This window comes from Equus przewalskii, chromosome 5 (genome assembly GCF_037783145.1).
Source record: "Equus przewalskii isolate Varuska chromosome 5, EquPr2, whole genome shotgun sequence".
Taxonomy (NCBI): Eukaryota; Metazoa; Chordata; class Mammalia; order Perissodactyla; family Equidae; genus Equus; species Equus przewalskii.
In genome coordinates, this window is record NC_091835.1 from 29,657,598 (window position 1) to 29,680,401 (window position 22,804).

At 47.9% G+C, this 22,804-nt stretch overlaps 1 protein-coding gene and 1 pseudogene across 9 annotated transcripts in view; one reads left to right on the plus strand and one right to left on the minus strand.

Annotated features, from left to right (window-relative positions):
• CACNA1C (calcium voltage-gated channel subunit alpha1 C) overlaps positions 1–22,804 on the minus strand; it is a 680,887-nt gene that overhangs the window by 504,294 nt on the left and 153,789 nt on the right. The gene's annotated exons all lie outside the window — the stretch shown is intronic.
• Positions 1,929–21,099, plus strand: LOC139083191 (small ribosomal subunit protein eS12 pseudogene; annotated as a pseudogene).

Here is a 22,804-nt window from a genome sequence, read left to right on the forward strand (position 1 = left end):
AACAACCACTTTCAAGTACTTAGCTGTTTCTTTTGGTAGTTAATTCCCTATTTTTAAATAATATGCTTAGTTAGCTTCTTACTAATTTTACCTTTTTTCCCACCATGGAAAGTGAGGACTGGGCTCTCTTCAAGCTCTCCGCTGTCCTCCTCCGTAGCTGTGTCATAACCTAATCGAGTCCAGGATCCTGCGTCTGCATCACCACGACCGGGAAGAATCTCCTTTGCTGTGAGGCAGAACACGCTGTGTGTGTCTCTCTCCTGTGTCAGGTCCCCGTCTCCTGAACCCCTCGCTTCCCTTGGTTCACTCCCTCCTATGGTGAAGAACTTCTTCTAGTAGCCTCCTGAAGAAGGTGCATGGGAGCCAAGCTGTTTTTGGTTTGGGGTTTGTTTTGGTTGATTTTGTTTTTGTTGTTGAGCTTTTCACCTACCTGAAAATGTCTTTGTTCTACCTTGTTGCTTGAGTGATAGTTTGTCTGGATATAAAATTCTCACCTGGAAATCATGTTCCTTCAGAATTTTGAGGGCACTGCTCCATTGTCTCCTAACCTCCCATGTTAAACACCCCAAAACAGGCTGATTCCTGATCCTTTGTAATATTCTTTTCTCTCTAGAAACTTGTAAGATCATCCAACTGTCCCCACTTTTCTGAAATTTCACAGTGATGTACCCTTGATACAGGCCTATTTCATCCATTTGTGTGTGCACTTAATGAGCCCTTTCAATCAGGAAACTGCCATTTAGTTCTAGGAAATGTATTAGATTCTCTCCCTGAAGATTCCTCCCTGCGGTTTCTTCAGTTCTCTCTTTCTGGAACTCCTAGTGTTCAGGTGTTGGACTTCTCGGAATGGTCATCTAATTGTCATATTTTTTTCTCCTAATTTCCATCTCTTATTTTTTGCTCTACTTTTTTGGGGATTCATCAGTTTTGTTTTCCAACCATTTGTAGCCCTCAGCTACCACATTTTTAATTTCCAAGAGTTCCTTTTTGTTTCTTGAATGCTCCTTTCACACAGAAATCAGTTTCTGTTTCAGCAATGTAATATCTTCTCTTATCTCTCTAAAGACAGTAAAGAATGTTGGTGTTTTTTAAGCTTTCTTCTTCTTGTATATTATTTTAAATATGCATCCTTTGCTTGTTTGCTTTGGTTTCTATTTTCACTTTATGAGACTTCCTCAAATATTCAGATATTCTTTATTGACTAATCATATTTAAGAGTGAAACAACAAAAAACTGACAGGACACTCCGAAGGGGAAGTCGCACCTGTCAGCCAGGCTGCACTAGAGCAGGCTGCAGCTGAATTGCTCCAGTGGGTAGACCCTAATGTATCTTTAGGGCTTTCTTCTTTAGGCTACTCTACTCTGCCAGCCTGAAGGATGCCAGAAGGATGTTCAAATCTCCTGTCTTGAGACTATAGGCCTAGGGGCTGGCACTGTGAGAGCCAAGGGGGGAGACAGCTCAGAAGTCTCAGCCCTGTTTTCACCTTAGTGCACTGCCCTTAGTTGTGCCAGCCGTGCCCCAGTCCAGAGAGCTTGTCCTTCACCCTCAATAGAGAACCACCCGCCAGCCTTCAGCGGAAGTGGGGAAGAGTACTGACTGCCAGAATGGGAGTGGGGATCTGGACTCTAATTACTTCTTAAACAGACTTTGAATCAATTCTCCAGTTTTAAGCCCCATTTCCACCACCACTTCCAAAGACACCTGATATCACTAATTCTCAAACCTTTTGGGAGTTGTGAGCTACAGGTTTAATTTTCCCCAGTGCAGCTTAGGATTCGGCTATCTCATAAGTGCAAAGTCAGTCACTGCTTTTCCATCTACTTTCCAACTTTCAAAGTACTGTTGCTGTCTCTCCCTGCTTCTGGGTGGCATGGAGCAGGGCCTCTCTGGTGAGTCCAGGACTCAGCTCCAACCTTAACCCACCACCATGGCCAAGGAAGGCATTGATTCTGGGCATGAAATGGACAATAACACTGCTTTAAAAGAGGTCCTGAAGAATGCCCTCACCCATCATGACCTAGGTTATGGAATCCATGTGTGCTCACATCCAAACATGATGAATCTATATAGAAAAACCTGGTAGAGGAACTGTGCACTGAACACCAAATCAACTTAATTGAGGCCGGTCACAATGAGAAACTAAAGGAATGGGTAGGCCTCTGCAAAATCACCAGAGAAGCAAAGCCCTATAGAGCAGTTGGTTGTAGTTGTGTGGTTGTTAAGGATCATGGTAAAGCATCTCAGGCCAAGCATGTGATCAAAAAACATTTCGGGGTCTGGCCCGGTGGCATAGTGGTTAAGTTCACATGCTCCACTTCAGCAGCCCAGGGTTCACAGGTTCGGATCCTGGGCATGGACCTAGCACTGCTTGTCAAGCCATGCTGTGGCATCGTCCCACATAAAATAGAGGAAGATGGGCACAGATGTTAGCTCAGCAACAATCTCCCTCAAGCAAAAAAAGGAAGGTTGGCAATAGATGTTAGCTCAGGGACAACCTTCCTTACACACACACACAAAGAAACACATTTCAAATACAAAAAACGAACAAATAAAAGCCTAGCCCTCAAATATGTGTGTGTATGTGTGTGTTGTGTGTTGTGTATGTGCTTGCTGTTGTCTTCTTTTCCACTCATTTTGTCTTTGTGGTTTACACATTTTTTAAAGATTCCTTTACCACCACGTTAGTGTGGTTTTGGAAGAGGGCATTCAATCTGCCACATTTATCTGCACTTTCTAAACTACTATGGGGTTTTTTTCTGATTTCCATATCACTTTATTCTATTTGTATGAAATATAGCATACTCTCAGAAAAGTGCATAAAACATATTTTTACAGATTAATGAATAATTATAAAGCGAACTCTCATGTAACTACCATCCAGATCAAGAAACATGGCACTGCAAGGCCCCCCAGAAGCCCCATCCCCTATGAGCCCCCAGTCCTGCCCCATCCCTCCTCCCAGTCAACACCACTACCTTGACTTTTGCTATCAGCATTTCCTGACTTTCGTTATGGTCTTACACCCTATGCATGTGTATCTTAAGAGACATTTTAGCTCTGCCTGTCTTTAGGTGTATCTGAATGGAATCCTCCTGCACGTGTTCTTTTGTCTTGCATCTTTCACTCAATCTTATTTTGTCAGATCCATTCTTGTTGTTGTATCTAAGCTATTGATTTTTTCTGTATCTTTACCCTTTAATGAAAAACACTTTACAAAAGCAATAATAAAAATGAGAGGTATCAGGGAGCTATGGAGGTGACATGTAAAGAAAAAGAAGTTAAATAATTTGCTCAAAGTTTAAGAGAGAACATCCTCAGATTCAGAAATATTTCTCTCTTATGTGTGGAACATTATTAGACTTTTCAAAGCAGGTAAAAAGCTCCTGCAAAATGGCTTTCCAGGGATGTCTGGCTCATCCTCCCACCTCTAGGCAGGTCTAAACTAGTCTAAGTGCCCATTTTTTCAGAGGAGATGCCCCAGTTTTGAAGTGGTGATGTCTTCTAAGAAGTGGGCAGTATCTTCTCTCAGCAATCCAATATATTCTTATAGCACTTTTAAGTCAGCCATAGCCCCAAGAGACATGAATCTCCGCGGCTGATTAATTCTTTATAGGAGGAAAATAGAGTGAAGTCAGAAATTCCTTAATGAACCGCCTAGTTACTCCAGTCAGTTCTAAGAAGGCCAAAGAATGGTAAGAAAATGGCAATTAAAACTCACTTAGTATAGAATTCTGAAAACATCCTTAAAGATCCTTCTAGGGTATTCCTATTTTTTTTTTTTTTTCAGATAAGGAAATTGAAGCCCAAGTGAGGTAGAATTATTTATCTAAGTCCCAAAGCTCACTGGCCTTTGAAGCTCTCTAGGCCACAGCTCGTCATCTCTGGAGAGCGGGTGTTACACTCCACGGTCTCCACGAGCCTGAAGAGCTGGCGTTCTGACTCCTGTTGTCTCCAGGCACACCAGTCCTGCACCAAGGGAAGAGCCACCAGAGAAAACGTATCTTCACGATGGTGTTCTCCATGCAAAACAAGGCCCACCATGCATCAGGGTGTGACCATGCACGCGCGTGTGTGTCAGCAAGCAAAGAGAATTATGTCTGCACAGAAGAGTCTTCCCACAGTGCCACAGGATTCGCCAAGTGGAGATACCACCATTCATCTTCTGAGATCTAACTAAACAGAGGCAGATCGTCCCTACACCCCAGGAAGGCAGGACGAGGCCCTCCAAGAACACAGAGCTGCCTCCGGAAACAAGTCTAGGAGAATACCCCACTTCGAGGAGCTTTGTCAACATCAATATGGCAATCGTGAAGCACCTTCCCTCTGTCCTGAGGGAGCTTCTTCTCATTGGCAAGCCCAGGCGGATGCATGCCGCTGCGGGAAAAGGGTATGAAGCAGTGTGCTCAACTGTCTGAGGAGACATTCGGTGCCTTTGGAGTTGGGAGAAGGAAGGAGGAGCTGGGCTGGAGTCATCAGAGAAGGGGGTCTTCTGGGCTTCAGGTTCATCCCGCGTGAAAACCTGCCTGGTGAACCCTCGGTGCTTCCCGCCCTGCAGCCCTGGATTCTCTCCTCGGCAAATCCCGAGGCATTGGAGCTGCAGCTGGAAACAGGATAGACTCCAAAGTCACACGGGACTCCAGCGGGGAAACCTGAGTCCTAATCCTGAGTCCCTCCCTGGCCCACACTGGCCTGGGTGAGAAGCCCCCTCCTCTATCACCTCATCGTCCTTCCTTGCCAAGTGGTGTCACTGAGAGCGAAAAAGAAGTCCTACTTTCTTCTTGAATTTAAAAGAACTTCTGCCCAGCACTTTGGGAGGAAGCAGAGTAGGGGAAAGGGAAAGAAATGTCTGAGAATGGTTGAAAGCACTATCACAGGGACAGAGCTCGGTGGGCTCTGTGATTATTTAGCTTTTCTGGGAGAGTTAATATTTAATATTTTGCCAAGTACATTCCCACTGCCTTATTCATGATCCACACTTATGTGCTTCCAAATGAAGACGGCAGACACCATTCTCTTCACCTCCCAGTAAAGAAAATTAAAAGATGAAATGAAGGAGAACATTTCAGCCAGGGCTGCCACGTCCTACACTGGAAGAAAAAGCAGAATTACGGTTTGGACTCTTTCTACTCCCAGTGAGCACCGTCCCGGCTCCCTCCCATGAGCAAGGAATCCATCCACCTCTCCTCACCTTCGTCAGAAGTGGTCTCCAGTCACAGAAGGACAAATACTGTCCGATTCCCCTTCTGTGAGGGACCTAGAGTAGTCAAATTCAGAGACAGAAAGTAGAGCGGTGGTCCTGGGGCCTAAGGGGAGCAGGGGCTGGGGATTTAGTGTTGTTGGTTACAAAGTCTCGATTTGGGATGATGGAAACATCCTGGAACGGATGGTGGCGAGGGTTGTACAACAATGTGAATGTACTGAATGCTACTGAGCCACATGTACACTTTAAAATGATTAAAATGGTAAATTTTATGGTATGTATATTTCACCACAATTAAAAAAAAGGAGTCTCCATCCTAAAATGGAGAAAGAGTTAGGTAAGTAGAATGTTTCTGTAAAATGAATGCTATCTTTCACTAATCTCAAGATTAAGGGCCAGCTCCTTAAGCAAATTACGATAGGCCGTTTTAGGACGAACAGACACAAGAAAGAAACAAAAGGGGAACCAACTACTCTATTGACTCAATGGACACTACAATTTATTATTAAAGTCAGATCAGAAATGAATCTCTCCTAGCTCTTCATTCTGCTAGTCTGCGCCATGCTAACCACGATGGCAGCTGGATGCCCCAAACTGTTTTTTCTAGAACTAACTCCTTGAGCCTTCATCTACCTTCCAATTTCAGTTTGTCTGCCACTACTTCCAATCACTAGGAGAATCCGTAATTGGATAATAACCCTAGTACTACCCATACAAAGGGTTGTAGGACACCCAGTACCAGTGGGATTTACCAATATTCCCTACAGAGCACTGCAGTCCTAGAGGTGAGATGGGAACCAGGAGGGGGAAGGAATAGAAATGACATGCTTCCACGTTCTTGTTCTGGTGTCCTGCCTTTTTCATGCTGCTTAAGCTTGGCCTTCTTATCTAACTGCAATCTTTTGTTTTACTCAGAATCAAAGTTCCCAACAAGTAAGGCATAACTTAAGTTATAAACTGAGTTGTAGTCGACAGAGACCAAAATAACGGGTTTACACAGGAGAGTTTATTAACTCTCTTGCGTGCAAGTCCAGGTTGGCATGACAGCTCTCCTCTAGCAGCTGTCAGCGGTGCAGACACCTTCTGTATCGCTGCTCCACCGTCCCTAGGGTAGTGATTTGGTCGGCATGATCCAAAATGGCTCATCACCAGACTACATTCATGCCAAGAAGAAAGAAGAAAGGGAAAAGGGGGGCATACCTTTCCCTTTAAGAGCAAAACCTGGAAGCTGCACACATCACTTCTGCTGATATCCTATTAGCTAGAACTTAGTCACACAACCTCACTAACCAGAGGCTGGGAACTGTAGTTTATTTCAAGCAGTCACGTGCCCAGCTGCAAATTCTGTTACTAAGAAAGATGGAAAGAATAGATATTGGGTGAGAATGAGTAATTTCTGTCACTAGTGGAGTCTGTGCCCTCTTTTGTATGAACAATCCCCACTTTAACGTGGTCAGGTGTGATGTGGCTAACTAGGGAACAGCACATCTGATGTTTCCTCAAACTAACTGACCAATACCACAATCTGCAATGAGAGATTGAGTTCCAAGTCCTCAAACTAATCAAGGCACTAGAAACATGGGCGTTTGGAATCTGCCCAGCCAGGCTGACCATAAGCCATCCATCGGTTGCCACATCACTCTTGGCTCAGGTCCCTCGGAGGCATGCTATGTCCCTGGAGAAGCACAGGTTCAGGATCTACTGGCAGGTAATAAGCTATCGAAATGAGCCTCTGCCCAATCTTTGGCTCATCCACTCATGTAAGAGAATGGGTTCCTGAGGGTCCACTGGCCTATATATTTCGGATAGAGGAAAACAAGCTTCATATGTCTCCCAGAGTGGCCTGGTGTCACCCCTACTTTTCTGTAGCACTCTCATCATGATGCAGGCCAAAACAAGGTACAAATCTCCCTTCTGCATCAATACAAAGCCATTTCTGCAAACCTGGCTCTGCGCCCAGCTTCACGACTTGCTCTACAACAAACATTCGTTCTCTGGCTGGGATCTACCCAGCCTCCTGGCCAGATCCCTTGGCCTGGCTACTGAAAGAGATGTGATAAGGACAGAACCCAAAGCCAGGGAGTCTTTTATGCAGAGTTGCTCCTGAGAAAGGAAAGACTATTTTTGGTTCTGCTACTCTAAACTTATGTAAATGCCTTATGAATGATGAGCAGAGGCTTCAGTCTTTAGAAACAGCTCCTCTGTCAGACACCCCTCCCTGCCATCCCAAACCCCATTTTCTAGCTACCACCAGTCAGCCAGTGGCATATACAAAGAACACTGACTACGGTACAGGTGACTTCAATTTTATTTAGACCTGAACAAAACCTTACTTATCCCCAACTTCCTCCTCTTGCAAAGCCAGCGAATTAGACTACATGATCTTCAAATGTTCTGTTAGTTCCAGTGATCCATAAACCCTGATTCCTACCAAGTTGAGTTTAGTTGTGCCCACAGGAATCCCATACTACTTTTAGAGTCTGCTGTGAACAACACAGGTGAGTTCAGTGGAACTCAATGAAATCTGTGTCTGTTAGTCACACCTCTCCATAATTGTCAAAGAGAGACTGACAGTGAACTCAGCCATAAGAGCCAACCAACACAAAGGAAAACATGCAAGCCACAAAGACACAGGCTACCTCAGGCCCTTGGCACCTGCCAGATGTAACATTTATCACTGCCTTTCCTCTGTCATCCTACCAAGAGGCATACCCAAAGTGCTTTGACAGGGATTGCTATTAGAGCAAGAAAACAAGAGAGACAGAGACAGTTCCCCATCTTCCCTTCTCAAGGAAGGAGAGAAACAGAAGGAAACTGAAAACTCAAACTTGCAGGTTAAATTTTGATTTTGTGTCATTGTCTTTAAAACAGCAGTGTAAATAAATATTCGTTGCATGCCAGCCCACACAGGTTTTTCACCAAACGCCCTTCAATCAGAATTCACAGAAGGAATGACATTAGCCTTACCTATTTTAAAGTCTCCTAACTTTCTAGAGGAGAGAGAATGCATTGCTATTATCACAGCTGCTTTGTAGCCTGGGAGCCACGTATGGAAATTCAGAGGGCAGGATATCATGACGTGAACAGGCTCTTCTTCCTCCTCGGCGGGCATTCCTCATTCACTCTGGAAGGCCCTCTGCTTTGTCTTCCCCCTGCTCTGTTCCCCAGTGGATGGTGGGAGATTAGGGGGTCAAAGAGGAGACTCTTATTCCCCTTCAGTTCTGTTGGTCAGTCAATTAATGAACCATGCCTTCTTCCATGCAGTGATGTCTCTAGGGACCAAGGCCAAGACCTGTCCAATTTTGCTGCATCATTCACATTCTAGCCAGACCCTGACTCATCTCAACCTGCAAGCTCCAGGTCAGCAAAATCTGGACTGAGTGCCAGCTTCTTAGCAACCTGGAAAACCCCTGGGCTGATGTGAGAGTGCCAGCCCGGTTCTGGGGGCTGCTACTCTTGCAGCCCAGATTCCATCACCATGCCATGGCTCTCTGCTGCCCATTCTCCTTCCTGGATCCCTGATTTCTATGACCTGCTATGTGCTCTGTGCCTGGTACCCCAACACCAGTTGTCACAACCTGGATCCTTATCCTTGCTTCTTGCCAACTGTCCAGTTTTGATTCATGAAGCCAGTCCGGTTCCTTAAACACTGTCTGCTATCCAGATTCTCAAGCCACTGACTTTGCTGACACTCCCCTCAGCCTGTGCCCAGGCTCAGTCTCCCATCTTCCCCAGCAGCCTTACTTTGGGGTTTGCCCCAGCCTGGACCCACACATGCCTTCTAGGAGTTGGTCTTCCTTATCTGGGCATTGGTTCTCATAAGTCCAGGTCCCACCTGCTTACCTCAGCTGACACAAACTCTCCCACTGCATTGCAGGCTACTGTCTCTACTCAAGGGCAGTCCTGATCCAAGAATCTTTCTGGTATGATATACAGTTAATAAAGTCAGGAAAATTAAGATACTGTGGAAAACCAGAAAAGACAGTAGCCTGCTCTCTACTATTGTTAGATTTCCTATGGCTGGGGTTTTCCTAGTCTCTTGTTTTCCAAGACACCATCAATAGAGATAATTCTTACAACTGAAATATTAAAGGGGTCCTGGGTTTTTTAAGTGAGTCTAGAAGAAAGGACTATGACACTTCCCATAATATTTTGCCAGGCCTGTCTCTCTTTCATTTGGCTTTGAGCCCAGAACGGATGCATACCCAGCTTGCTTCTTCACACTGGCCTAGCATGAGTCTAGACATGTGTGTTTATCCAAGTATTTCCAAAGGGTCACGAGAACAAAGCACAAAACCCCAAGATGGGTCAGAGCTGCCCTTTCTTCCTCAGCCTCAGACATTCGCATGCCCTCTGTGAACGCTCAAGTCCAGCAAACTCATTACTTTCTGAGTTAATTCCACATAAGTCCCAAATGTCATCTTCCAAGATTTCTTCTGCTGCTCAGGTGACCCCCAAGACCACATCTTCCCAGATTTGAGACATCATTTCCCAGATGACCCTGGAAAAAATCAAATCCTATTTGGAGTCTCCACTGGAAAGGCCAAAAAACAAAACGTCAGGGTTGGACCAACAGGATGCAAAGCGATGAGTCCCATGGACACCCACTGGCCTGTCGGTGGCTTCTAGTAGTGCACAGGGCTGAGGGAGCACAAGTCCCAGAGCATACCCTCCAACTCCGAGGAAGGGAGCCTCCACTTGCTGACTCCTATGGTCTCAGACACCAGACCCCTCTCCCCTCTCCTCAGACTCCTTCGACAACACATCTGAGGTAGACATGGCTGCAAACATTTGGTAAACAGGAAAGAACAAGCACTTAGAGTCACACAGAACTTGGTTCAAATCCTAGCTCCCCCATTTCCCAGCGGTGTGACCCTAGCTAGGTTACCTTGTCTCTAAGTCTGCTTCCTTGTTTGAAAACTCTAGAGCTACAGAGCTGTTATAAAGATTAAAGTTCCTGGCACATGATACATGCTCTAGAATTGTAATAGTACTAATCGTTATTAGTATGCTTAAAGGTAAACAGCAGCTAAATGGAAGACGCGACGCAGAACTCTTGGACTGTAATGCAGTCCTGATAATCAGGAGCCCTGGACTGGCCATGAAAGAGTTTGGTTAAATACACAAATGCGAACAGCAGAGGTTAACATGTGGAATCTTTGAGCAGCGGCTGGAAGACAAGTCCAGATGCCTCCTTGCCCATAAGTGGGATCAATAGCTCCATGGCAGGTCTTTTCAAGGCAATATTTTAATATGAAATGCAGAGTCAACGTTTCCAAAGAGAACTGTCAGGCAGGAGGGAGTTTATCTCACAAGAGATTTATCAGAGTTTTCTGCGGTTGTGTGGATGATTGGTTTGCTGCAGAGTGATATATTTAGGCTTTTCCCCTCCTCTTTCTCTACTCTAAAGTCCCCTCAGAGATTTCTTTATGACTTTGTAATGCTAATTCCTTCAAAACTTTTTGAAAGATTTGACAGGTTTTATATAAGTGCAGAGGTGTGTGTGTGTGTGTGTGTGTGTGTGTATGCATGTGAACCTGCAAATAATAAAAAAGCCCTAGAAGTTGCATAAATATATTCCCATTCCCAGCGTCCCCCTATCACCAGATGCACGGACGGCGCACTGCTTTCCAATGGGACCCCACACCGCCAAGAGCAGTAATGTGAGGACTATGGATCAAGAACAGGAAACCCAAGTGTTAAGGGATGAATTTTTCAAAATGATTCATCTAGGAGAAAACCTGCTGCCTATTTAATTACCAGAAGAAGTCCCCAAAAAAGTTTGAGAAAGTAGAGACAAGTCTCCTTTTGCTTTATAATCTACATTTCCTCTCCTTCCAATCTGGTGGGAGTGTTTTCATGATTTCCTTCTACATGTCAGCATCCTAGGATGCACGCCTTCTCCACTTCTCTCTTCAGCTCTCTATTCCTCCAGGTAACTCTGAGCCACAGTTGATCTTTTCTCTCTCACCGCCTCCCCTACCAATAACTGAGTTAATGGAAATTATCTAACACTTGTCCTAAAGAGGCAAGAGGTCCCTAGAAAGTATTCATAGTAGATAATTTGGGTGAAGCCCCAATACCAATAGAGCTAACTGTCTGCTCTGCCCGTATTTGGCGTTCCACTCCCCAAGGTTGTTAAGGCGGTTGTGGGTAATCCTCCGTTGTACCACATCACACAGAAGGGCGCTGTCCAGAGCGGAGACCGGCCTGGCTCCAAGGGCAGAATGTACCTCCACCTTCAATGTCTGCAGCACAGTTTCAAACTCTCCTTTTGCTCTGGTCAGCCCCATTTCTTAAAATTTAACCTAAATTGCTCAATTCCTTTGAAGCTTCTGAAACACTCAACAGGCAAATCGCAACATTTTGGGGGGTGCCACCCTGTCTCAGTGATTTGTTTGTTTTAATTTCCCTAGATGCCATCCTGGTCCTAGAAGCCCTGAATTTTATAGCTCTAGAGATCCGGATAAAGACAGAGCCAGGGACAGAGATACGTCTTCAGTGAAATGAATTTGCTTTGAGAATTGGAGGGGTTGAAGCATTCTCAGGGGGCCCTGTCTGTCCTCTCTCTCATGTGCCCACTTCTGGGTGAACTCAGGCTGCCCTTCTCCCATCTCTTCCGGCCTTTGCTCCCTCTGTCCTCCTCCCTGACACCTAGCCCTACTCGGGTCATACTAACCTTAGACATTTACCTTGAATGACTCAGGCCTGAAAAGGCATAGGCAGATCACTACAAAATCCTTCTGCAAAAAAGAGAGGAAATGGTGAAGAGCTTCCCTGAGTTGGGTTTCATAAATGCTCTTCCCACAGGGCAGGTAAACAAAATGAGGTATTGAGAGTAGAAAGCAATCTGTTCATGCTTATTGGGAAAATGGAAAATTAAATGCTATCAATAAGCAGAAACATGGAATGCCTTTCCAGATGATTCTGCTTTTGTCCAAATCCTGCTTTTCCTTCAGGTCAGGGTCCACCACTTCTCAGTCGCCTTTCCCAACAACCCCAAACCTAGAGCTGCCCTCTCCTCTGGTTCCCCACAGCACTGGGCACCTCCCTCATTCGGGCCCCAGTGTAAGGAACTAGGTCCCTTAGTTATCTTTTTTTCAGGCAAGCACTCAGACTCCCCAACCAAACTGTATGTCCCTTGCCACATACTGATACTCAATAAATATTCATTTTATTAACGATGATAGCAAGAAGATGGCTCTGATGATGATGCTGATGCTAGCCAAGCTCAAGTGCCACTTCCCAAAGTGAAGCCTTTCCTGACCAAGACTAGAATTTAGGAGCAAGAAAGGCACGAAGAGATCCTCAAGCCCTCTCTCCCTTCTCTCAACTATTACACGATTCTCTAGCTGGTTCTTGTCACCCAAATCTGATCCTAGACTCCTCAAGGGCAGGAACCATGCTCTGGTCTTTTCTTGTACCGCCCCATCCACAATCCAAACACGCCCATGATACCCAGCGCCATGAGGGAGCAGAGTGGGGACAATAACGCCCTCTCTCCTTTCGTCACGGCTCCTTGTGTGGAATTGGTAGGCACTCAATAATAAAAATAATATTTCCATTTGAATAATGCTGCACAATTTTCAAAGAGCTTTTAGAAACATTATCTCTAATGAGATAATGCTCCTCACAAAAAACCTGTGAGTTAAGTAGGTGTAATTAGTGCTAAGTAACAGATGGAAACTGAGGCTCAGAAAGGTGAAGTGACTTGCCCAAGGGCAGAGAGCCAGGTTAGCATTTCTGGTCCCAGGTCAGCACTTTCTCTATGCTGCAGGGTCTCTCCAGACTCTTGAAATGCCAGGCACCGAAGTGACTATCAGAATTCAGTCAAGAAAGGCAAACGCCAGAAAAATCCATACCTTCCACCAAACCCCACACTTAGCAACAGTTGACATGGACAGTAACAGAGATTAACCCAGTGTTTCCCCACAATGTCTTCTCTAAGGGAACGCTCTTGCCCAGGGCCTACTGCAAAGCAGGCCCTCCATAAACGGTAGTTGAATGAGCAAAAGATAAAAAAATAAATTAACAAGCAAACAAATGAATAAACCTTCAATAAGAGGTGTGTTGTTGCTATAAATGTAACCAAACATAGGTTTCAAATCTAAGGAATCTACAAGTTTAAGAAAAGCTGATTTCAATTTACAGAATCACCAATGTTTGAGGTAAAACAGCTCTGAGATAAGCTAAGGCCCACCAGAGTAAACAGAGAGTTGTATTATTTACCTCCCAAAGGCCAAACCCAAGAATCCTACATTGCAGAAAAGGGAAAAAAAAAATTATTCAAGCTGAAAACTCTCCTGATTCCAAAAGGATAAAATGACTACAACAAAAAATTTTTTTACAAAAATAAACAAGCTTTACTAGAAATGGCTGGATACAGGGAGAAAAAAAAATTATTTTGGCAACCCAGAATTTCAAATCCTCCTGATCTGTAAGAAATGGCAGCAGGCAGCCATGGAGGTGCAGCATCCCCGACAGGGGAAACATGCTTCTGACGCGGAGAGCCTTGTCTGCACACTCACCAAGCTTCCAGCGGGTGCCGCCGTCCTGCCTCTGACGTGGCAGAGCTGCCCGCTCCCCTCTGGGGTAGGCTTTCTGTCCTTCCGGAGTCCTCTCCTCGTACCTTGGAACAGGTACTTACTTACTGCCAGCAATCCTTGGCGATTTCTGTTTCCTCCTTCTTCTCCATCTCTTTACAAGTCTCAAGTTTTATGATCTAGGCACCACCTTAGAAGGACTAAAAATTCCACAATCCACCCTAAAACACTTTTTTAATCATAATTTAGGGGAAAAGTCGCCTTTATGATATACTTTTAACTATGATATATGTGAATATATTTGTAAGATATCTATTTTTAATTATGATATATAATTATGATATTTTTTAATCATAATTTAGGAGAAATGTCACCTTTAGGATATATTCTATGCAATAAAGTGATCATTAGTTCCAGGTTTGGTTTTTCAGTAGCGTAAGCAAAATATTGATTTAAAATGAATACGGTCACATCCAAATATAAACATAAATATTTTAGAGGCCAGGGGCTGGCCCCGTGGCCGAGTGGTTAAGTCCGCGCGCTCCGCTGCAGGCGGCCCAGTGTTTCGTTGGTTCGAATCCTGGGCGCGGACATGGCACTGCTCATCAGACCACGCTGAGGCAGCGTCCCACATGCCACAACTAGAAGGACCCACAACGAAGAATATACAACTATGTACCGGGGGGCTTTGGGGAGAAAAAGGAAAAAAATAAAATCTTTAAAAAAAAATAAATAAATAAATATTTTAGAGGCCAACCATAACTGAAGAATTAGGGAGTTTTGGGGGGTTTTTTTAATGGGTTTTTTTGGGTGAAGAAGATTGGCCCTGAGCCAACATCTGCTGCCAATCTTCCTCTTTTCTTTTTTTTTCTCCCAAAGCCGCAGTACACAGTCGTATATCCTAGTGGTAGGTCATTCTAGTTCGTCCACGTGGGACAGCGCCACAGCATGACTTGATGAGCGGTGAGCAGGTCTGCGCCCAAGACCTGAACCCGTGAATCCCAGGCCACCAAGGGGGGGCATGCGAACTTAACCAGTTGGCCACGGGGCCGGCCCCCAAGAATCAGTGATTTCATTAGATGCTGAATCCTTTCTTCCTGAGCTAGAGTGATGAGCCGTGCAGGCAGGAACTGTACATGTGCCGTAAGCACTGCTGGGCCTTCCGCACACGCAGGTGTTGAATAAAGAAGTGTTGAGGAACGAACGCAGATCACCCCAAGAATGTTCTTAGACTGTACTTTGAGAACTCCAGGTTTATACGTCAAAATCGTACCTTTTGCACGGAATTGTACCTCCAACTTTTCTTACCCGGCATCCCTTCACTCCTACCAAGAGTCTAGCCAACTCCTCCACAAACTTCCAGGCTTCACTCAACCCCAGCTTCTTCCAGGAACACCTCTTTTGCCACTCCAGTTCACACGGATCGCCTCCCTTTTTGGCCTTCTGCTCATCGTCTTACAGTCAGAATCCTCCAGCTCAGCTCCTAGTGTCCCCACGTCCTGGTCCTGCTTTCTCAGGGCTCATGCAGGGGGCTTCTGCCTCTTCTGCCCGCATGGTGCTGACCACAGGCGACAGCAGGGCTCAGTTCATCTTTGCCTGGATGAACCAACTGACTAGCCTAACACAGTTATTTTCTTCAAACACTGCTAATGCCGGTGATTATAGATTTATAGTCAAATATCTTTAAGCAACTTTAAAGTAAACCAGAGATACAACTTACAACACACAAACAGTATGTCTCACTGGGTGTTGGGGTCGGAGTGGGGAGGAAAGTCAGAGCAAGGCTCAGGACAAGTATCATAACTAGACCCCTACCACAACCACAAAGGCCAGGAAATCCCACATGAATAGTCTTTTCAACAAAGTCCTTTAACGTTCCCCCCAAATATACAATTTGAGAGGGAGCATGAGGGAATACCAAGTATTCTTTTGATTTGCACTCTTTTTGATTGATTCCTAAAAATAACTTTTATGCACTGATTATGCCCTCGTTTCCTTTGGAAACCTTTGGAATGTGGACCTCAGTGCTGTCAATGGTTTGTAGTCTGTTGGGGTTCATGGAAGGAATCCATATAACATTAGCATCAGAAGAGACTTTGGATCAATCCACCACCCCCATCTGACAGATCAGGAAACCGAGGCCCAGGCACTGAGGCTACTTGCCAAAGCAGTACAGGAGAGTCCAAGAGCATGGACTCTGGGTTCTCACTGCCTGGTGCCATTGCCCAGACAAGTCGCCCACTTTTCTAGCCTGTTTCCTTCTCTGGCACAGGGAATCACAGTAGCTCCACCTCCTACGTTTGTTAGTGGACCGAATGAGGTGAGGCATGCAAGGCACGGAGCTGTGGCACTAGAAGCACTCATAAATGCCAGGTATCATCACCAGGGGCCCCTGGCCAGGTAGGGGCTGTACTAGGACCAGACCAGGGACTACCCAGCTCAGTGCTCACTCCCCATACCCAAGTCTTGTGCCAACCTGGCAGTAACCCCCAAATAAGGGAATAATGGGAAGGAGTGGTTACCCCTCTAACATTACCCTCCAAAGACTTGGACAGGCTTCTAGCTCATGGTATCCTCACGTGGACTGGGTTATTATGGCTTACAGGAGACTGACCTCTGCCCCTGGGCTGCCATAAAAGGAAAGGGCTGAGCTGGAGAATGTAGGCTGCCCTCACCCTCCCTCCAGATGGATGGGGACCAAGGGCATTCCAGATATACAGAAATCCAGACATTCAGAGTGCTGTCTCCACACTCCTTGTGCTCTGAGAGGCTGCAAAGGCCAGACAGGCCGGGGAGGCAGCCTGCTGAGTGGGCAGACGCCCTGAAACCTCTCCAGCTCCCACGGGCCAGGGGAGTGTGCATACCGCCCTTATGGAATGGCCAGAAAGGTTGCCCTTGTGAATCTGGATGCAGAGAAGTTGCCAGATAACTAAGGCTGATCACAAAGACCAGAGTGTATAGAAGAGTCAGGAAAACTGCCTCCGGAGAAGCCTGCCTCCATGCCCCTGAAGCATTCTGCCAGGTCCCTTTGACATGTTTCTGTGACTCACATGTCCCAGGGCTTTCTTCTCTTGGTGAGATGGACCCAGGCCCACGGGCAACACAAACATCACTCTTAGGATGCTGAAGTAAAGGCAGTAGCCCTCACCTTTCTCGTTGGCCTCCTAACGCTCCTCAGGATACTTCCTACTGCTGTGGAGGCCTTTGCAAGCTAACAGGACCTGCCAACCCCACACTCAGAACAAAACTCCAACTCCTCACCACGGCCTATGTGAGCCAGCCCTGCCCACCTCTCTGACCCCTCACGCCCCTCCTCATCTTCCTCAGTGTGCTCTGGCCACACCTGAGTCCGGGCCCCTGCTTGCTCCCGCAGGCCGGCCCCTTCTCGCACCACATCTCCGCTCAGGTACCGCCTCCTCACAGAGACCTTCCCCATCTGCTGCCTGCCCACAACTCTCCTCTCATTAGCCTCTTACTTTCTTCTTCATAGTATTGATAACGCTCTGGAATTATCTTGTTTACCAACTTGCCGAGTTGTTTACTGACTGGCATTACAGAACATAAGCTTCATGAAGGCAGAGACCTTGTCTGTTTCTGCACATTCTGTATTTCCAGCACCCAGCCTGGGATACAGCAGGCATTCAATAAATATTTACTGGGCCTGGCCCTGTGGCCAACGGGTTAAAGTTCCATGCACTCTGCTTCAGTGGCCCGGGTCCGCGGGTTCAGATCCCCGGCACAGACCTGCTCCACTCACCAGCCGTGCATGAGACATCCCACATACAAAATAGAGGAAGACTGGCACAGATGTTAGCTCAGGGATAATCTTCCTCAAGCAAAAAAAAGAGAAGGATTGGCAATGGATGTTAGCTTAGGGTGAATCTTTCTCATCAAAATAAATAAATAAATAATTATTTATCAAATGAATGTATGAATGACTATACTAATAACAAGTCAAATGATCTATTGATCAGGCAAAGAGCCACAGACGTGCAAAATATAAAAGGATTATCTGAACATAATCCTCTCCTGGATGATGAGAAATGAACACACAGAGGTCAGAGAGGCAAAGACACTTACTGAAGGTGACCCAGCTAGTGAGGAGCAGAGAAAGGTCTGGAACGCAAGGCTCCTGACTCCTTGTCTGGTGCTCACTCAGTCACGCTACGCCTCTCTAGAAGCCCTAGTCCCTGAACAAGTTCTCTTATTCACATATTCACTCAGCTATTTATTCAGCAAATATTTATTGAGTGCATTCTCTTTCAGGAACTGTGGTAGGAACAGAATTCAAAGCAAGGGTGCTGGGAGCCCCTCGTCTACAATCCCAAAGAGATCGCCGGTGGCAGTGATCGGATCCTCTTGCTGGGCTCTCCAGGATCGTTCCACAAATCATGCGTCCTCCATGACTGTTCCCAGAGTGAACTGGGGCCTGTCCTGTCCCAGGACACAGATTCCCCAGTTACAGGGCAGATGCTCTGCCAGAAAGGTGACAAGGACACGCGGTCGCAGAAGAGGAGCCAGAGGTCCCGAGGGAGGGACACCACTCCGAAGGGTGTGGAACAAGCTGGCTGAGTCACCACGTGTCAGCTGAAAGCTCCTCTTGCTGTTTGGATTGAACCTTGGCAAAGATAAGTCACCACTGAGGCCTCTGCCAAGCCTGCTTCCCACGGCCCTGAGCGCCAGGGGAGAGGAGACAGGACGAGCCCCGGCCTTCCCTGGCCAGTCACGGTGACTGGAGGGGAAGCCAGGGCTCCTTTCTGTGGCCCCAAGGGAGGCCTCCTCCCCCACTCCCTGAGAGCCAGGAGGGACTGAGGAGCCAGCAGGACTAGGCCTGCTGTGACCTGGAGAGCTGCCCTGCCGGTGGGCCTCACTTCTGACTGCATTTTCCCTTCCTCTGGGGCATGACGTATCTGAGGCCAGCGGGCACAGGAGGCAAGAGGGACAGTCCTGAGCTGCAGGACTGGGCTAGGATCTCAGACCTTCGGGGTAGAAGGGACCTATCCACCAGGCAGCTCTGCTGTAACAGGGGCACCAGGAGCCCGCCCTGTCGGCACCTGTGCCCTCACTCAGGCACACCATTCTCTAAGAGGCATGGCCTGTGGCAGCCCAACCAGGCACTCAGCACACAGGTATGGAGCTCCTGCGGCCTTCCAGGTGCTGTGGGGAGACTGCACGCACACCATCCCTACTCACACACACACACTGCTAGTGACTGTTGCGGGTTGAACTGTGTGTCCCAGAAACGTATGTTCAAGTCCTCGCCCCCAGTACCTGTGAACGTGACTTTAATGGAAATAGGGTTAAGGTGAGGTTAAAGTGGATTAGGGTGGGCCCCAATCCAACGACCGGTGCCCTTACAAAAGGAGGGAAATTTACACAGAGACAGACCCCAGGAGAGAAGGCCATGTGAAGGTGGAGGCAGACAGTACAGCGATGTGTCTAATAGCCATCAAATGCCGAGCACTGCCAGCAGCCCCAGAAGCCGGGAGGGAGGCCCGAACAGACCCTCCCTCAGAGCCCAGAGGCACCAACTGTGCCGACACCTGGATTTTGGACTTCTGGCCTCCAGAATTGTGAGAGAAAAAAATTTCTGTGGTTTTAAGCCACTAAATTTGTAGTAATTTAAGACAACCAACCAAACGAATACTGTTGAGAGACAGACACAAGTAAAGGAGAGATTAGAAGTACTTAGATATCTAGAATGCCGTGGAAACGTGGAAGACCAGAGAAGGCTTCCACAAGAAGACACTTCACCTCTGAGGTTTGAGGAGGAACACCGGTCAGCCAGAGAAATGAACACATAAAGCTGCTTTCTGGGGGTCGTGGAAAGCTTCCAGTGAAAGCCACGTCTAGGCTGAGACCCCAAGGACCAGTTGCATAAGCCGGGCAAAGTGGAGGAACAGTGACCCAGAAGGAAACAGCATGAGCAGAAGCCCCAAAGCAAAGGGGCAGAGACCTGCTCGCGTCCAGCGGTTCCGGAGGGCAGTGGAGAGCAGGACTGGTTTTCTACTGCGGCGTGACAAATTACCATAGAGTCAGCAGTGTGAAACAAAACCCCCTGGTTAGCTCACAGCGCTGCAGGTCGGAAGGCCAAGCAGGGCAGCCAGGCCCTCCACTCAGGCACCCCAAGGACATAGTCGGGCGGCGGCTGCCTTCTGACCCGGGCTTGGAGCCTCTTTCAAGGTCACTCAGGTTGTCAGCAGAATTCAGCTCTCTGCTGGCCGGCAGCCAGGAGTCACTTTCAGCTCCTGGGGGTCGGCCTCAGATCTTGGCTAAGGGCCCTTCCATCTTCAAAACCAGTGACAGAGAAGGGCACCAGCCCTACATGCCCCCGCAATTGGAAACTTTCACCAGCAAGAGCCCAGTTCCTTGTGGGGGGTCCCGTGGCTGAGATAGCCCTCCCCCTTCTTTTTGTCCTTTCTTAAAGTCACTGTGCCATACCCCACAACCTAATTGTAGGAGTGCTAACCCACCATGCTCACAGGACAGGCCCACCCTCAAGGGAGAGGACTGTGCAAGGGGGCAGGTCCCTGGGGGTCCTCTCACAGTCGAACCCCCACCAAAAGGGGTGGCAGCAGCGGCCTGCAGCCCAAGGCCACCCACTCCCCGTGCCCTCCCCCTCTGGCATCTACTTCTGCCTTTATTCCTCCTCGGTCGCCACCTAAGACCCTCTCCCAGGCCTGCAGCTCCTGGGGGCTCAAGCAGCCCAGCTCAGACACGCCTCCCCTCCGCACTCATGGGAGACCCTGCCGTCACACTGCTGTGTGGCGGTGAGGTGGAAGCTGGCGAGGGGAGGAGAGGCCAGCTGCGCTCACCCCTCCCAGTGCTCACGGGCTGGGAACGTGAGCATCACCCCAGCCTGCAGGTGGCAACGGCCTCTCCATTCTCCTGCCCATTCTCTCATCAGCTTGGCAGAGGTGGGGCTTGGGGCCACGTCTCGGCCCTCACACCTTTCTCCACAAGGCCTGTCCCCATGAACCGTGTCTAACTGCCGCAATTCAAACACAACGCATTCTGAACCGAACACGGCCAGCCCTCGAGCATGACAGCAACCCCTGCCTCTCCCAGAACCCTCTGCAAGCTGGGCCGCTCTGAGGGCCACGCTCCCGGGCCCGGGAAGGCCTAACCCAGCGTGAGGCCCCCGGCCCTAGTGGTCAGACCTGCACAAGCCCCCGGACAGCTCGTGAGGGCCTCTCCTGGACACGCCCACCCTCCTTATTCTCAGTGTCTCACCATGTTCCTAAGGACTCACAGGCTCTGGAGGGAGAGCCTCTCCCAGGCCACGTTTCTGACTGTGTGCCCCACAGCACAGAGAGGAAGCCCAGCGCTTTGGCACCATCGCTGCCGCGTATTGAGGAAGGCTTTGCAAGCTGCAGGACAGCGCTAAAGAAACGACTCAACAGCCACGCTCGGCCGTGCCAGAGCTGAACCAGACCCGAGGAGAAACTGGGAAGAGCACGAAACGAGCGACCCAGCAACAGGCTCCCGTGCGAGGGCACAGTCCACCCCAGGCCTCCACAGCTGGCCCCTTGCCTGGCTTTCCCAGGCTCCGGCAGCCCAGCCGAGCTCTCAGCTCCAAGCAAGTCATGGCCACACCACTCACCATCCATCTTGGAAAGGTCAGGAACTAAATTTGGAACTTGGCTTTTAGTTCTTTTGCATCTCTAAGTTATCTTGAAAGGAGGCTGATGGAAAAGGTCCACAGAGGAATGTGCCAGAAAAAAAGGGGTGACCATATCAGAGACAGACTATCTCTGTCTAGTTCTAATAACAGTAGTGATGGTCATTGCGATAGCACGGCGACGTCTATACGGCACTTACATTTTCAGGGCATTTTCATACATCCTCTCATTTGAGCCTTGGCATGACGCTGTGAGGCAGAAGTTATTACCTTTATTTCATGGCTGAGAAATCTCAAGTCTAGGGAAGTAAAGTGACAAGGCCATGCCACTGGTCAGTGGCCAAAATGGAGCCAGAACCCAGGACTCCCAGCTTGGCGCTCTTCCATAGCCACCACACGTCCCTGTGGTTTAGGCTGCAGCTCTGCAGTGTCAGAACCCGGTGGGCTCAGGCACATCCCACGAAGCCCTAATCACAAACGGGACACAGCTCTCGCCGGGGCTGGGTGCTATGGAGGTCCCCGACATTCGACTCTCCGGGCCCTGACACTAGACCATACTGACTGGCTCCCAACAGAGCCTTGAGTTCAAATGTGGCCCAGGGAGCTCCCAGGAACTCAGCCACGAAAGCTAATTCAGAGTTTAAGCTTGTCTCAAAGTCAGGCTGATCTGGTCCCCTTCCCCAGCCAGAGGTTGTCATCTATTTAGGAGGAAGCCTGGGGGCTGTGTGGTCAAGGATCTCGGCTAATACGAATCACTGGCCTTGGGAGAACAAGGCTTCAAACCAAAGTCCCCTGCTCAGGCAGCAGTGGATGGAGATAAGTCTCTTCCTCGCCCCCTCCCACATTGTCCAAACGGCAGCAACTCAGGGCTCCCGGGCCAGGCCCCTAATCCTTTCCCGGACTCCGCACGGCCCAGCTGCATGCCCTGCACTCACTGTCACTCTTCCTTTGGCACCCCTTGGTAAAGAGATCATCACATATGTCACAAACACGCTAGTTGCGTCCCCAAAAATTAAAGGGCCATATTCTAAGCAACAGCCCTCCCTGTACCCCTCAGGAAGGCCACAGAGCGTAGCAGTTAAGGGCATGGACTTAGGAGCCACATGCCTGGGCTGGACACCCAGCTGTGCACCTGGAGGAAGGTAGTTCATTTCTCTGTGCCTCTTTTTCCTCATCTTTAAAATGGGATGATTATAACAGAGGTCTCATGGGGTCGTTGAGAGGACTAAATGCGTTAACACTGTACCACACTTAGAACAGTATCAGCAGTGTATGTGTGGGCTACATGGGTGTGGACGTCGCTGTTATTCCTAGTTGGAAGGCACTAATCCAACAACTTCAGTCCTACAGAAATCAGTGAGAACAACGGGAATAAAGGGGAAAAAAAGGCTTCTGAGAAGCCAAAATCACTGTTATAAAATCCATAAACTGAAGCTAAT